This window comes from Myotis daubentonii, chromosome 1 (assembly GCF_963259705.1).
Source record: "Myotis daubentonii chromosome 1, mMyoDau2.1, whole genome shotgun sequence".
In the NCBI taxonomy this organism is placed as follows: Eukaryota; Metazoa; Chordata; class Mammalia; order Chiroptera; family Vespertilionidae; genus Myotis; species Myotis daubentonii.
Genome location: NC_081840.1, coordinates 17317554 through 17334577, shown reverse-complemented (window position 1 = coordinate 17334577; position 17024 = coordinate 17317554). Strand labels below are relative to the sequence as shown.

The 17024-nt window shown below is 41.6% G+C and overlaps 1 long non-coding RNA gene across 2 annotated transcripts in view; it reads right to left on the bottom strand.

The window, feature by feature from the left end:
- The window catches only part of LOC132215565 (uncharacterized), a 148201-nt gene that overhangs the window by 82497 nt on the left and 48680 nt on the right, over positions 1–17024 (bottom strand). Inside the window, exons 1-2 of one of the 2 annotated variants that reach the window (XR_009448556.1) lie at positions 3266–3356; positions 3014–3141 (exon numbers count right to left, since the gene is read on the bottom strand). This is a non-coding gene — a long non-coding RNA (uncharacterized LOC132215565). Of the gene's footprint in view, positions 1–3013; positions 3142–3265; positions 3357–17024 lie in introns of those variants that run through there. The other variant, XR_009448561.1, reaches the window with a different exon arrangement.

The window sequence follows — 17024 nt, the reverse complement described above, 5'->3', positions numbered from 1 at the left end:
CCCCGTGCACAAATTTCATGCACCGAGCCTCTAGTATACATCATACGTGTGTGTGTGTGTGTGTGTGTGTGTGTGTGTGTGTGTGTGTGTATCCAATGAGGGCCTTGGTTTAGAACACCCTGATTTTTTGTTCTTATTGTTGGGGGAGGGTGCCTAATTTTGTTTTATGCCATTAAGGTTTATAATCTTAAGGTATTTAGCTTCAGAAACAACAAAATAGGCTTTTAATAAATGTTGGTGACTTGCTTTTTATAAAATAATTTTAGGCTATATCTCGTGATACTGACACCCTAAAACCATGGAAGTAAGGAAAGTTTTTAACTATATATAAAAGCACAAGAACTAATTAGATAGAAGTTTAAATAGAACATTAAGACTATCAAGTCAGATCCAGGCTGACACAGGGAATTGAGGCTCTACATTGGCTTGAAACCACAATATTACAGAAGTTTTATCCTAAAACTTCCCTAGATAAGAGTGATCCCAGTACCTGCACTTCCAGGTGAGAAAGAATGAGGCCCACTGTATGGAGATAAGTTGTTTGGGATCATGTGGGTAGTCCAGACTAGAAGCAAGGCCACATTTTATAATCCTTTTTCAGGCTCATCACTTATTCTCATCATTTGCATCTTTTGTTTCTTAGTTAGTATTACCCCTGACCTTCTTTCTTTCCTCATTTATCTAATGCTATTTTTTATTCATGTGCACTCTGGACCATTTGGCAAGAGATCCACATTCAAGGTCCACCCCTCCTGCTAACTCACCTTGGGACAAACCATCTGCCCTGGTGTGGGCCCCCTATTGTAACTTCACTCACCTGCTTCTCTGTCTCTCCCATTGAATCCAGAACAACAGAAATGACTGCACTCCTGGTGGATGTACCATAGAGCACAGGCTACATCAGCATGGACAACTGACTCACTCTGTGGGAAGCCTGCATATCTCAGCCAGTTACTTTCCTAAGCACCTGGAAGCTTCAAACAAGCGATGTAACATGTCCTATTGATAACATGCCAGAGATGAGATTAAACATTGGTCTTTGCCATGGACATTCAGCCAGAAGTCAAACATTACCTTCCTCCTTTACTATGGTGAAGTAAAATATTTGTGTCGGATGGTTCCTGCGTATTTCATCACCCTGTTTTTTGTGTTATGTGTCTGTCTTTTTTTCCCCATAGAAACTCTTCTGTCAGAACAGATCAATGGTGTTCATCAACTGGTGTCAGGGTTCTAAGTAGCCAATTCCAGATACTATCCTCAAAGCTTCTCTTGCCTCCATCACACACTGTGGGGGCAGAGAGGACTGCTTTGCACGTGCCAGTGAGGGGAATTCTTGTACCTTCTGCAGACATCAGAAATCTTCTCATAATGTCTCATGCAATGTCCCTGTCACTAGAGATGGCATAGAGAAGGGTGCCAGCTGGCAACCTGCTTGTTGGCTGGCTCTCTGAAACAGGTTTAACTAGTTAAGTCAAAATTAATTGCTAAGCCAAGATCATCCCAACCCCACATCAGAGAAAGAGCAAAACCCTGCCACTGAAAGGAGCTGTCAAGGAACCTGAAGTGCTTCTGGACACAAAGACCCTCGTTGAGCCAATGCATCTTTTGTTCAATAGTTATGACCATTCAAAACTAATATGTTGAAGTCCTAACCCCAGCACCTCAGAAAGTGACCTTACTTGGAAATAGGGTTGCTGTCGATGTATTTAGCTCAGATGAGGTCATACTGGAGTAGAGTGGGCCCCCATCCAATATGACTGATGTCCTATAAGAGGATGCAGATATAAGGGAGACACCATGTGAACATGAAGGCAGAGAGCAGGGTAATGTTTCTACAAGCCAAGCGATGCCAAAGATTGTGAGGAATCACCAGAGAGAGGCATGGAAGAGATTTCTCCCTGCCAGCCCTCTGAAGGAACCAACACTGTGGACACCTCGATCTTATATTTCTAGGCTCCAGAACTGAGAGGCAATAAATTGCTGTTGTTTAAGTCACCCAGTTTATGGTACTTTGTTATGGCAACTCTAGCAAAACTAGGACAGGCCATGTTTCCAAAGTTTTGAAAAACATAATATAAAGTGCTAGAATGGAAGGTTTGTGTAATTCATCATAGTTAATATTTCTCCTTATTGGGTGATACTTTGTCTATTTCCACCCAACAAATACCAACCCTTGAGTGCCTCAAAATAAACTAAGACACACACACACACACACACACACACACACACACACACACACACACTCATTACTAAAACTTAAGTCTTTTGGCAAAGCCCTTCCCACAGCAGAGTACCATTTTCAACGTGTAGTTAAAACAAGCTAAGGACTTTCCATCACTCAGTGCACATATTCTTTCATTCCATACAACAAATATTATTGTGTAGCGGCTGGGTACAAGACATTCTGATAGGCATTTAGAGACCCAACAGTGGGAAAAACAAGTAGCCACTATCTTCACAATAGCCTATGTTCAGTGAGGAAGATAGATAATGACCAATTACTCAAATGCACACAGCTCTTAAACGTGACAAGTGCAATGAAGAAGTATCACCATACTTTGTAGGTAGCTACTTTCACTGTGGATCCGTGGGCAGGCAGAGCTGGGCTTACTGTGTATTTCATATAAAGGCTGCAACACTGTATGTTTTCTCCCATCAAAAGAAAACACAAAACATTACATTCAGGGAACCAAACCACTGTCAAAAATAATCATCTTAATAAACCATAGGAACTCTTCTGTCAGAACAGATCAATAGTGTTCATCAAAGGAGGGGATCAGAGCTGAACGTGATAAAGAAGAGAAGCAAAGAGGCAAATGGCACATGGAGAGAGTTAAGAAACAGGAAACTCAGGACATGCTGCTGACATCAAGTATCCCTAGCCCCTTTCAGGATTCAAAAAGAAGAGAGTGAAGACAGGCCTAGTGCCATGAGTGTGGCAGTGGTGAATGGCACATGGTCAGGCATGAGATTTTGTGCAGTTGAAAGGACCTCACCCAAAATAAAGGCCTACCTTTGTTTGCAGCTCTGTCCTTTAAAACTGGAACATCACTGTTCAGAATGCTCCTTGCTGTGTGCAGTTGTGAGCACTGGAGCCCACTGCCAGGCAATGCAGCTGGTCACCAAAGAAGCTGTCGAATGCTGCAGAAGATGGGAAGAAAATCCATTGAATTAGTCCTGAGCATTGCAAGCGTGGCTGCCTCTCTCAATGACTTTCTCAAGTCCATTATAATTGTAGTTCTGATCACATCCAAGGACTTCCCACCTGTGGGAATACAGATAAGATCGTCAAAGTGCTGGCATGTATCCCCCCGGCCACTATGGACAGATCTGCAGCTGCTGTGTCACTTGCCCTCCATGGAATTTAACAAGATAAACTGCTTCCTTGGCATTTATACCACACTTAACATGGGTTATATTTACACCTCCTGCGTGTTAGTGATGACCAACTTGATGATCTACTTTAAGATCTCCCCAACAACCGAGGCATAACTGATTTGAAAATACATTGGAGACAATACGTGTCTCACTGTATGAAAATATGAACTACTGTTTTCCCAAAACAAACATTCAGGGAACACCTCCACTGATAGCCAGAGGCCAGGTTGATGAGCAAATGACACCACTGGGGCCAAGCACTCCATAGTGGAACAGAAATAAGCTTGCATTCCAGCACAGAATTCTACTACGACCCTGTTTGAGCTTACGTAACTCACAAGAATGGCTGTGCTCTTTGGAAATGTCAATCCATCCTGAGCTAACTAGTTGCATTACTACAATGCCCAGGTGAATAAATGAGAGGAACACTGTCGATTTTGAAAGTTATTAAGTTACATGGCTGGCTTACACACATTTGGCATATTTAGCGTCATATTTAAAAATGAGTGGGGAAAGAAGAATAGACTAGAAAAAGTTATCTGCACACAAAGGAAAAGTGGAATGTGCTGGAATGGGTGGGAGTTGGTGGCTGGTTAGAGCAATGGTTCTCAAAGTTTGGTCCTGAAACCTGCCATATCAGCCACACCTGGGAACTATTTAGAAACATAAATCTCAGGCCCTCCCCCTGATCTACTGAATCAGAAAGTCAGTAGATCCATAGTTTAACACACCTTTCAGTGACTCTGAGCCATGCTCACATTTGAGAATGACTGAGTCAGGGCATTGAGACCAAAGCACAGGCAGGATAATCTTGCTTTCCCTAATTCTACCCCTGAATTTGTAAATTATTAGAAGATCTAACAATGTACCCAATGATGATAAAGAAATAAAAAATTAATTAAAGTAGGCTGATTGTTAAAAGGCTCTTCAACTGAATAAATGACAGACAATGATCCCTGTCCTTGTGATGGTTGCAGAATTTCCACAAATTAGCTACAAACTGTTTTCACACCAAAATTCTTAAGCAACTGAAATCACCCTTAAAAGCCCAAGCAGCTGAAGATTTTGTGGTCTGGCAAGTATTTGCTATGACTCCCTTCACCTGAATCTGAGCATTTCCCTTCTGAATCATTCACTGAGTAAGGAGCATTTGAAAAGGAATTAACAAAACACATTCTTTGAGGTTGGAAAATTATAATCTCCCGTGACCATAGAACAAGCAAATGACACACAGATAAGAAATACGGAATACTTCTACATTGTGTTGTCTTCCTAGTTGCTATATACACGTAGGAAAATTCCTACAAGGTCACTGGTCAAAGGAAATGTTGAAAGACTTGAAAATCCAGGAAAGGAATACTGTGCTATCATAAAAGCATAGAGCATTTAGTGTGGTTTGTGCAACCTAAAGCTAAATGCCAGAGATATTTCTCCACCCTCTTTACCTCCTCGGCACTTAACTCTGGGATACTAACAAAAAGGAGTTTTATGGGAAAGGAAGTGTTTTTTTCTTTTAAACTCTTTCATGTAGCATGCACCAAAAAGACAATTGTGTGCCTATTTTTAAAAGTGACATCCATTTGCTACTTCAGTTCCCCCAGGCTAAGAAAGAAAATTGATGTTTTGGCAAAACTTCCTAACTAGCACACAAGTTGAGTATACCAGACATGGCTAAGGAACTTGTTGTTTATTCAGTGTTCCCCTAATGAAAACTGATGCAAGATTAATTTTAAAAAGATTAGGAATATTCTAATAAAATTTCTCTTTTGATATGCCTAACATTTTTCAAATATTATTTTGAACCTCATATCTCTTCTACAAACAGACATTTCAAAAGATCCTTTCAAAAGGATACCCAAAGGTATTAGCCTCAAAGCCATCAAATCAATTTAATTCCAACTTATAGAAATTATTTCACTGAAAACCTAACATTTGCTCTGCCAGGCCTGACTCGATAAGTCCAGATATTGATTCAATTTTCTCCTTTAAATTCTCATTCATATTCTCTCTCTCTCTCTCTCTCTCTCTCTCTCTCTCTCTCTCTCTCTCTGTCACTCTCTCTCTCTCTCTCTCTCCCTCTCCCTCTCCCTCTCCCTCTCCCTCTCCCTCTCCCTCTCCTCTCTTTTGTACAGCAAGGGCAGAAGCTTCTGTTCATATCTGCCAAAGCTTTTGAGGGCATTGGGAAGGAAAAAACAAAAATAGTAATTTTTCCACCTGTAGCTATAACTTCCTTTTAGTACTCATTGGTCTCATGCTGGCAAGACTCAATGCTTTGCTGTGCTTGAATTTTGGAACTTTCCCAGTCTTCTTTTACTCACCACCAAAAATAGACTGAATTGTGTATCTCTTGTTTTAAGACAATGCAACTTTAGTCTGGGATTCCATGTCAATTCTATGGATCATCCACTCAAGGTCTAGTCAAGCTCACCCATCAGTGGTTTTTCAAAACTAAGCTATAAAGGGAACTAGTCTGCATACTCCAGACCTCATGACTGCTACCAATGGGCAGAACACCTCTAAGAAGCACCAACCCAGAGAGTCTTCCGAAGACTTAAAAAGTTTGGCTGAGCCTAAATTTCCTTGGGACCTGAAAATCTGATCAGTTATTTGAGCTGATACAGCCAAGTTTTCTGCAACCGGTTTCTAAGACTCTCTAGGCAAGTAGCTTTGCATGAGGTTAAGGAAGCTAAACACCTCAAGCAAAGAAGAACTCAGGTATCCAATGAATCAAGGCCACACACACAGTCTAGGAACCCAGATTCCTACAGAAGATTGCTTCACAAATGCAAAGGCACAGTGCCCTCTGTTTTGTATCCCCTTCTTTCCATGATCAACTAAATGGGGTTTGACAGTAATTGGAGTCATGTGGATTTTTGTGCTTCAGGTTTTGTCAACTGTATAAAACCTACTGTACTTTCTTCACCTCCATCTAACTTTTCAGTTATACCATGTACAAGATAGATGCCAAGCCTTATCATAGCCCTGGCCTGTGTGGCTTAGTTGGTTGAGCATCATTCCATGCACCAAAAGGTCACCAGTTGATTCTCAGTAAGGGCACATGCCTGAGTTGTACGCTTGATCCCCAATAGGGGACAGGCAGGAGGCAATGATTAGTGTTTCTCTCTCACATAGATATTTTTTTCTCTCTCTCTTCCTCCCCCCTCTTCTCTCTGTAAAATCAATAAAAACATATTTAAAAACTCATAATAATAGAAACCTTTGAAAGACAGACATTTCCAAGCTCTTAACCATGATTAACATATTCTTTTTCTCACATAGTACACAATGTAATTGGTTTTTCTTATAACAAAATTATCTGGACAGTCCTTGCGAGTTAGTCTGAATGAAATTGATAACTATAAGTAAAGCACAAATAATTTCAGAAGATATCAAGTCTTGTCATTGCACTCATTTTCTTAATATCATTATATAAATTATCATTATTATTTATAGATTTACTTGGAAATATAATATATTTATGTGCACTTCATTTTGCCCTCCATTCAATCTCCTGGTTCCATCACTAGTTTATATAAGTTAATTAGTCTGCCGGTATAAATGAAGTGGTTTGGCCTATGTAGTCCTTTCTAAAGGACTAAATTCCTTTCTAAGCCTTAAAAGTATTTGATTATCCTTTAAGAAGCTCAAAGATTCAGATTCTTCAGGATATTTCCCTACCAAGTCCAAATTATTCTGCTTAATTTGGTTTAAGTCAGTTCATTCATTTACTCATTTTACAAATGTATGCTGAGCATCTACTATATTCCAGGCAGTCTGCTAGACACTGTCCTTAAGAAGCTCATAGTCTAGAATTTTATATATTTCATATTTGGTACATATTTATTTTTTCAAGGGAAATATATACCTTTATGTAGCACATAATCCATTTGTTTCATGTGAGTCTGTGTAGATATGCCTGGCTTGGTCTAGCACCCTTGAAACTATAGTCATCTTCAAGTTTGGGAGAAGATCTTATCAATTTTGACCTCTTCAAACAAAGTGGTTAAGAGACAATCTATATAATTATTGTAGAAACAAAGCAATTACAAACAGTTTATTCAAGTTAATTAAGGGAATACTATAGATATTTTTTCTTAAAATTTCCAGGTAATGTAGAAATCAATCATTCAAATCTCTGATTGTGAAAGCAAGTGGAAGGAGTTTCAAATGAGATTTGAGGAATATTTTTATCAGCAAGCTATTTCTCACTAAACCTTAATCATTACTAATATATATAGCCAGCGACTGGAACACTGTAACAATCGTAAGGACCTTAACGACTGGTCGCTATGACGCCCGCTGCAGCCAGCAAACTGGCCTGATCAGGGGTGGCGCTGGCCGGCCAACCTCCCCGGACCCTTCCTGCCAGCTGGCCCCACCCCTGGTTGGCCTCTCCCACCCTCATCGAAGGGCCCCCCATGGCCCTTCCCCCCAGCCAGCCCCACCCCAATTGGCCCCCACAGCCCCTCCCCATGGCTGTCCCCACCTCCAATCGCCCACCCCCCACCCTAATCAGGGACAGGGCCACTGGCCAATTGCTTGTGGCCCCTCCCCTCAGCTGGCCCAGCCCTGATTGGGTCCCCATTGGGGTGGGCCACCTGGCCAACCTCCTGCCATCTCCTCCTCCTGACAGGCTTGGCCCCAATCCACCCCAATTGGGGCTAGGTGGGCCGGACCCTACCCGCGCATGAATTCGTGCACTAGGCCTCTAGTTATTACATAAATCTGTATGGAAATCTAGTACAAGGTTAGGTTGATTAAGCAAATAAATTTAGACTTCATTTGGATAACATTTTAATTAAATTCTAGTGTCCTCAAAGTGCATTACTTAGATTTATAATTCTGAGTGCTATAAAACCCTATAAAGTGAGCCTATGAGTTAACTTGTCAGCATTCCTAATAATGCCAGAATTTTTTCTTTTCATTGTTCTCTATCCTATACCTTAGGAAACATGAAGTTGTTCATAGGTATAGAAATTTTAACTGCAGCAGATTTAGGAAACACTAGGCACCATGCCTTGGAATATCTCCTCAACTGACATAAAATCATCTGAATTTCTCCACTAAAGATGCTTTTTTGGGGGTTCAGACACTGCATCATTGAGATTGGCTGATTACAACAATGATGTCCTTTCATTGAGTCCCTAGTCTATTCTAGACAATGTAGTAAGTGCTTCACATACTTATTCCCCAAACATTCCTATAAAATAGGAATTATCTCTTTTTTCCCCCAGATGAAGAAAGTGAAGCTAAGGTGGTCACACAGCTGGTAAGTAATGGAGCAGCTCCCTCTGCTCCTCCACCATGTCTCTTTGGGGCATTGTACTAAGCCATCATCACTTTTGGTGGTCCTTCATAAAAAATGTATTATATTATTCTCCCAGATGGCTGAAAATTGTGAAACAAATATTTGTAATAGCAGAAAAAATTAAAATGACACAACTGAGGAATGGTGCATTTCTCAGGGTGGTAATAATAATACACAAGGCTGCAATATTTGGAGAAAATTAATATAACAATAATAATTATGGATAGCATCCATTGAGGACTTAGCAATGCATACGCACTATCTTGAGTGCTTTACTTATCTTAATTGGTTTAAACCCCTAAGATCCGAGCAACGTCTCAGATTTGGTGAAATCACAGGGAAACATGGTGACAGGAACAAGACAAAAAAACTTTGCTGCAAGTATATTTCTTTGCATAAATGGCTATCTTGAAAAGTTACCTAGTGAAGATCTGGACATAGCACACTCTTTTAATCTAGGACCTACAACCTTAAAAAGGTATTTATCTGTTTAACGGGGTCAGATCCAGGTTTATTCAACCTAAAGACTAAGCAATTTGGAGGTCCTTCTTTAAGAAAAAGATGATAAAATTGATTGTAAAAGTACACAGTGATTATACCTAATTGTTGTTAGATTATTCTATATTTTCAAATATTGCAACAAAAAAAAAAACCAAAAAAACCAACATATGATTTTGTGAACACATTGCAAGAGTTCTTGCTAGCGACTTGGAAGATGCCTGTGCAAGCAAGGAGTCTGAGAGCTTGAATTTCATTTGATTCACACTACACCTGCCTCTGACAATGAACAAGAGTGAAGTGGATACATTTACCAGGATGTTAAAAAAGAAATCTTCAATGAAGTCACAAATTGAGAATATCTTTCAAATTAACCACCAACAGCCCAACTATTAAACTAAGAAACATTATTACATGGAAACAACCAAAGTGTCCCTGGATAGATGAGCGGCTAAAGAAGGTGTGGTACATATACAGAATGGAATACTAGTCAGCCATAAGAAAAGATGAAATGCAGCAAAATAAATCAGACAGAAAAAGTCAAGAGCCATATGATTTCATTCACATGTGGAACATAAAAGCAACAAGTGAACAAAAAAACACAAACAAAAACTCATATACACATCAGTAGCTTGGTAGTTACCAGAGGGAAATGGGGGTACAAGGGGTGGTGGCAAAGGATAAAGAGGGTCAAATATATGGTGATGGAAGGAGATTTGACTTGGGGTGGTGAGCACACAATACAATATACAAATGATGTATTATAGATGTGTACTTGAAACCTATATAACTTTATAAACCAACTAGAGGCCTGGTGCACAAAAATTTGTGCACTTGGGGGGTCCCTCAGCCTGGACTATGCCCTCTTGCAGTGTGGGACCCCTCAGAGGATGTCCACCTCAGTGGGGACCCTCACCCCTTGGAGGTTTGGCCAGCCTGGGTGACGGGCTGATGGCTGTTTTCAGGCTGGCCACACCCCCTTTAGGGTCGGGGGTCCCCACTGGGGTGCCTGGCCAGTCTGGGTGAGGGGCTGAGGGCCATTTTCAGGCTGGCCAAGCACCCTGGTGATGTAAGCTCCCAGCCTCTCCTTTTTTTCTTTTTTTTTATTCTGGGATTTATTCACCTTCTATAATTGAAACTTTGTTGCCTTTAGCGAAGGCCTGCGGAAAGCTTGGCTTCCTCCATCACCAGGGCAACCCACTCCTGCTCACTCCAGCTCCTTGGCCACAGCTGGCTGAAAGCAGGTATCTGGGGTTTGTTTACCTTCTATAATTGAAACTTTGTTGCTTTCAGTGGAGCTCAGAGCCCGGCCGAGGCAGGCGGGGAAGCTTGGCTTCCTCCATCACTGGAGCAAGCAAGCCTCCTGCTCGCTCCCGCTCTGTGGCTGCTGGCCGCCATCTCGGTTGGGTTAATTTGCATATAGTCACTCTGATTGGCTGGTGGGCGTGGCTTAAGGCATAGCAAAAGTACGGTCAATTTGCATGTTTGTCTTTTATTAGTATAGGATAACACCCAAATAAATTTACTGTATAAACTGCTAGGTCTCATGAATTGAGCTAGATCTTCCAACTTATTGTCCAACTGGAGACTGAGATTCATGTCGTCAGGTCCAAACATGAGTTTGAAGGTACTTGCCTGGCATATTGTTATATCCTTAAGCCCCTTCTGGGAAGCAGCAGCCACCTCTCCCTCCTGAATGTGTCAAAACACATCAGAGCATTAGCCAAACAACTCAGACATTCACCACATTTCCATTCTTGTCTATTGACCCAAGGGATTGGGAGGGGCAAGGCTTGGGAGGCAGTGAACATCCTGTTACACATAATCTGCCCAACCGTACAGAATTCATTTCTTAAATTGCTATTACACCCTGGGCCCCTTTGTTGCTCAATAATAGATAGATTCCTTTTCCCTTCTACCTTGTAAAATCCACTTAGAAGAAATTTAATAGAGTGAGCATTAAAAAATTCCTTAGTGGGACCACTGATTAATAATGTTACCTTAAAAGAGATAAAGAAAAATAAAGTGTAGATAAAGAATCATAGGGATCAGGTGAACAGGATCCTAAAGGTTTCCATAGAGAGTGATGTAATGAAATGAACTGGCATGGTGTTTCTTTCAAAAGCAATCTTGAAATGAAAGAAAAATATCTTATGCAGGATAAAACATACATTTTTAGATGATAGACACAGACTGACTTCCTTATTTGCACCCTTAGATTTTTTAGAAGGCCGGATAGATTGAACCCTTCCCTGATGTTTGTTTGATTTGGTCTGAGTTGAAGCCAAGAGATGTGGTGAGGGAAGTTTGGAAAAACAATTTAAAAGAAATGTATGCAGTGTGTGTGTTTTTTTCTGGGACCCTAATTAACTGACCCATTTCAGGGTAACATTGGGGAAGTTGTGGGCAGTGATTATTATCTCTTTAAAGTCCTAATTAAAATGTCAAACTGTAAGGTAGAATGTCTTCAAAGCTGCATGTAATTTGATTGTGTTGGCTTATTGGAAAAATGGCCTTGGAAATACAAATAAACCAGCCACTAAAAAGATCCCAGAAGTGCAGGCTTTATTCCAAAAGTATAATCTGTTGAACCAGTAGTATTTCATAACTAACCACTCACCAAATGGTAGACATCCAAATGTCAAAGCTAGTTTCATAACATGGTAACACATAACACACTGCACAGGAATGCCTCACCAGAGCATAGCTGGGTTTGAAAGGGCTGTTTAGGTTCAGTTTCCCTACACATGCTGATCACCCGACTTTAAATGTTCTTATTTGATGAGCTTCAGAAATGGCCAGCATCCTACCTACTCTCTAAATTAGTCTGCTAGAACTTTGGAGCTCTAAAAGCATTCCTGCATATGATGGCAGACTTCTGTGGCCTCAGGCATCAAGATCTTAGGCAGAATGAAATGCCTATCACATCTGTACATGGGCATTGGTAAAGCTGACCTTTACTGAAGAAAGTGATATGGTTATGACACTTTGAGATGCAAGTAAAAAAAAAAAGCCAATTGCTAGTAAACGTGACTTCATACAGACATCTGTTGTATAAAAAATACACTAGTTGATTAATACAAGATCTCTATGACATCAGCAAAGACCCACTTTCTTTCCATTTTTCGATACTGCCACTCACAGTGTGCCAGCTCCTCCCTTTGTTATCACATTTTGGTTGCATGAGCTCTAGGCATCATCTCCTCATCTAACCACAATGAGAGAGAGAGAGAGAGAGAGAGAGAGAGAGAGAGAGAGAGAGAGAGAGAGAGAGAGAGAGAGAGAGAAACAGGATTGTTGCTTCCCATGCATCATCTCCTTTTATCCTTTCCTAGGCACCCCTCAGCAGTCTTGCCAGCTCATTTCATTGCCCATAATTGCATCAGATACCATTATCAAAGGGAATTACTAAGGCTGGATTCACTTAATCAAGACTCACTTCCCACTCCCTCGTGCTAAGGGGAGATCAAGTCTCCTCTGATGTACATGTCATACTGTAGAAGAAAGCATAATTCTACTTGCAAGGGAAAAAAAAATGAAAGGATGGTTGCTAAGTAGGCAACCAATCGTGGCCACCCAAGTAGGGTCTTGTGCTGAGTTGCTTTTCCAATGGTGATCAGATTTGTAATGAAACTTGCATACATATTCTCTCTTCTATCTCCACACATGGCAGCATTTATATAAAATACCTGCCAAGATCTTTGGATATGAATAAGAGAAAAGACGATTTCCACCTTGGAAGTCATACATTTATTTGAGATGCTACTGCATGCCATGGATTACTAGTAACTAATTTCAGCATGTGTTCAAGTCAAAGAACATGACTAAACCAGTCCTCAGATTCACATTGGGAGCATCTGTTTCCTGGGATCACTTGTGGAACCAATTTTTGTATCAGTCGGTGTTCAAGCAGGAGACAGAAACCATATCAATTATTTGCACAGAGAATTTAACATAAAACTTTTTAATTTCATGCCAAGTTGTTAACTAAAAAGGCAAGAACAGAACACTGTGGCAGGGTTCAGTAAATCATACATGCAAATGGCCAGATACTAAATATTTTCAGCTTTGCAGTCATATGGTCTCCATCACAGTACTCATATCTTCTCTTATAGAATAAAAGTAGCCATAGACAATAGAGACGTGAATTTGCCTACCACTGCATGAAGGTATTATGGAGGTATTGATTGCAGAATGCAGCCACACTCCTTGGCCTGGAAGAATAAATGGAAGGGGGTGATATGTTTAAAACTTAGAGGTCTAGAGGAAAGACCCAGTGGAGCTGAAACACGAACTTCTCAGAAGTGTGTGCTAGCTGGTGCTGGTGTCTCTGAAGTAGTGCCATAACCCAACTCCACAAGGGTTGGAAAAACTGCAAAATAAATTCAGCTGTTGTTATAGGAAAATACTGCTGATGCTAAGGTGAAATGGTATTGCACAGTCAGAAGAAACAGGCAAGAAACAAACAGGAAGGAATCCATTCTCCCTCATTCAGCCTTATCATCTCCATCTAGTGTCCTCCATTGGCAGAGTTCAGTGGGGAGCCAGGTGGCCATGCTGAAATGAGGTTTGCAAAGTCTTAGCCTCAGCATCAGAAATTGGATTTTAGAAGAGTGGGGCTTGGAGCTAACAAACAATAGCTTTCTAATTGGCTTAGAAGTTGGTACATTAGTTTCACCATAAAGGATATGTCATACATAAAAACAAGTTTAGAATGAACTGACTCCATTATTTTAATTTTTTAGGAACCCTTCATACCAGTGATTTTACTTCTGGGGATTTATCTGAAGAAACACAAAATACTCATTTTAAAAAAATATATGCATCCTTACATTCACTGCAGCATTAGTTATAAGATCCAAGCTATGGAAGCAACCCAAGTGTCCATCAGTAGATGAATGGATAAAACTGTTGTGATACATTTACACAATGGAATGTTATTCAGCATAAAAAAAAGAAATCTACCATTTGTGACAGCATGGATGGACCTAGAGGGTGTTCTGTTAACTGAAATAAGTCAGTCAGAGAAAGACAAATATCATACGGTTTCATTTATATGTGGAATCTAAAGAACAAAATAAATAAACAAACAAAACTGAAAAAAAAACTCATAGACACAGAGACCAGAATGGTGATTGTCCAATGGAAAGAGGTTGGGGGACTGAGTGCAAAAGCTGAAGGGATTGAGGCATACAAATTGGTAGTTACAGAATAGTCATGGGATATAAAATACAGCATAGGAAATATGGTCAATAACATTGCAATAATTATGTATGGGGCCAAGTGGGTACTAGAAATATCAGGGGATCACTTTGTAATATAATTGTAAATTATATGATTGCCTAATCACTATGCTGTACACCTGAAATTAATCTATCCTATATAATAAAAGCCTAGGTGACATGATGCCTTCGCACGTCGCCCTTGTGCGACATCGTCACAAGATGGCCACCACAAGATGGCTGCACGCACAGTGGAGGCAGGGCCTGGTGGCCACTCCACGCAGTGAGGCCTGGGGGTCCCGCAGCTCTATTTAGTGCAAAGGAGGCTGGTCCTGGTGTCTCCTCCACCTTGTGTGGAGGAGGTGGGCCCCAGTGGAGGAGGCAGGTCACAGCAGGGGAGGGCAGTTGTGGGAAATCAGGCCCACAGTGGAGGGCAGTTGGGGGTGATCAGGCCAGCAGGGGAGCAGTTAGGCATCAACTAGGCTGGCAGGGGAGCAGTTAGGAGCCAGCAGTCCTGGATTGTGAGAGGGATGTCCCAGATTGGAGAGGGTGCAGGCCAGGTTTAGGGACACCCCCCTAAGCACAAATTTTATGAACCGGGCCTCTAGTATACATATAAAAGGCCAAGCGACCAACCATACATCTGTCTGACCATCTGACTGACCGGGCGGCCGGTACATATGACGCACACTGGCAATCTATACTAATAAAAGGGTGGTATGCTAATTAGACTGGATGTCTTCTGGATGACCTTCCAGATGTCCTTCCTGAGAAAGCTGGGCTGGGCAAACCTGCCTGCCTGCGGTCCTGGATGCCAGCACCTGCAGCCCAGGAGACAGAGAAAAGCTGCCTTCCCCATAGTCCCGGGCACCAGTGCCTGCAGTCTGGGAGATGGAGAATAGACACCAGCCCTATGGTCCCGGCAGCACCCACAGCCTGGGAGATGGATAAAAGCCTGCCGCCTGGGAAATGGAGAAAAGCCACCAGCATCACAGTCTTGGGTGCCTGCTCCTGCAGCCCAGCTGATGGAGAAAAGCCTCCAGCCCCATGGTCCCAGAAGCCAGTGCCTGTAGCCCTGGAGATGGAGAAAAGCCACCTGCTCATGGTCCCCTGTGGCTGTGGCCTGCCCGGGCGAAGCCAGCCAGAGTCCTATGTGCCTGCAGCCAGCAGAGGAGGGAATCATGGGGCCCGGGTGAAGGGCTAAGGCAGAGGTTATTAGGGGTGATCAGGCAGGCAGACAGAGGGGTTAGAGGCAATCAGGCAAGCAGGCAGGTGAGCAGTTAGAAACCAGCAGTCCCGGATTGTTAGAGTCATGTCCGACTGCCAGTTTAGGCCTGATCCCTGTGGACATTCCCCAAGGGGTCCCGGGTTGGAGAGGGTGCAGGCCAGGCTGAGGGACCTCCCCCTCTGTGCACGAATTTCATGCACCAGGCCTCTAGTCCTATATAATAAAAACCTAATATGCTAAGTGTCCAGTCGTCTGGTCGGCCATTCAACCAATCAAAGCAAAATACTAGTATGCTAATGATATGCTAAGGCCACTCAACTTCTCGCTATGATGTGCACTGACCACCAGGGGGCAGACGCTCTGACCAGTAGGTTAGCTTGCTGCTGGGGTCCAGCTGATCAGGACTGAGCAAGACTGGCCGGACACTCCCTGGAGCCCTCCTGCATTCCCTCCCTGGCTGGCCAACCTCCCGTGTCTCTCCCCAGCCCCGATCGTGCACCAGTGGGATCCCTTGGCCTGGCCTGCACCCTCTCACAATCCGGGACCCCTCAGGGGATGTCAGAGAGACAGTTTTAACCCAATCCTGCAGGCCAGGCAGAGGGACCCCACTGGTGCATGAATTTCATACACTGGCCCTCTAGTTTAAAAATAAATGTTGACATGCACATTCGCGATGCATATAAAGCTCTTGCTGAAACCAATCACACACGATGCCAGAATGTATCTGAAGACCAACTATTGGAACAATGTACCTCTAAAGCTGAAAGAAAGTGACATCATTGACAGAATATGTCTGAAGACCAACTATTGGCACAACATACCTCTGAAGCTTATTCCAAGTATTGATTTGTCCCCATCTGATACTGGCCTCCCATTTAAATTAATTCAAAGACAGTTTCCCATGATGCCAGCATTTGTGATGACTAGTAATAATCATAAGGACAAACTCTAAACAGAGTAGGAATATTCCTACCTGAACACGTTTTTGGACATGTTCAGTCATATGTTGCTTTCTCTCAAGTTCAAAGAGCATGTAATGTTAAAATTAACGTTGTAAATACTTCATCACAAGGGAAATTAGTCAAGCACTCTGAAAGTGTTTTTACTCTTAATGTGGTATACAGGGAGACATTAGAATAAGTTTAATCAATTTATCAGTCATTGTTTTTATCAATGTTATTTTTATATCATGTTTTTGTTGTTTTTATGTCATGTTTTTGTTGTTTTTATATCATGTCTTTGTTGTTGTTATATCATGCTGTTGTTTATTTATTAATCAATTTATCAATCATTGTTTTTATCAATGTTTTTATATCATGTTTTTGTTATTTTTATATCATGTCATGGTTTTTATATCATGTTTTTATTTATTAATCAATTTATATATTAT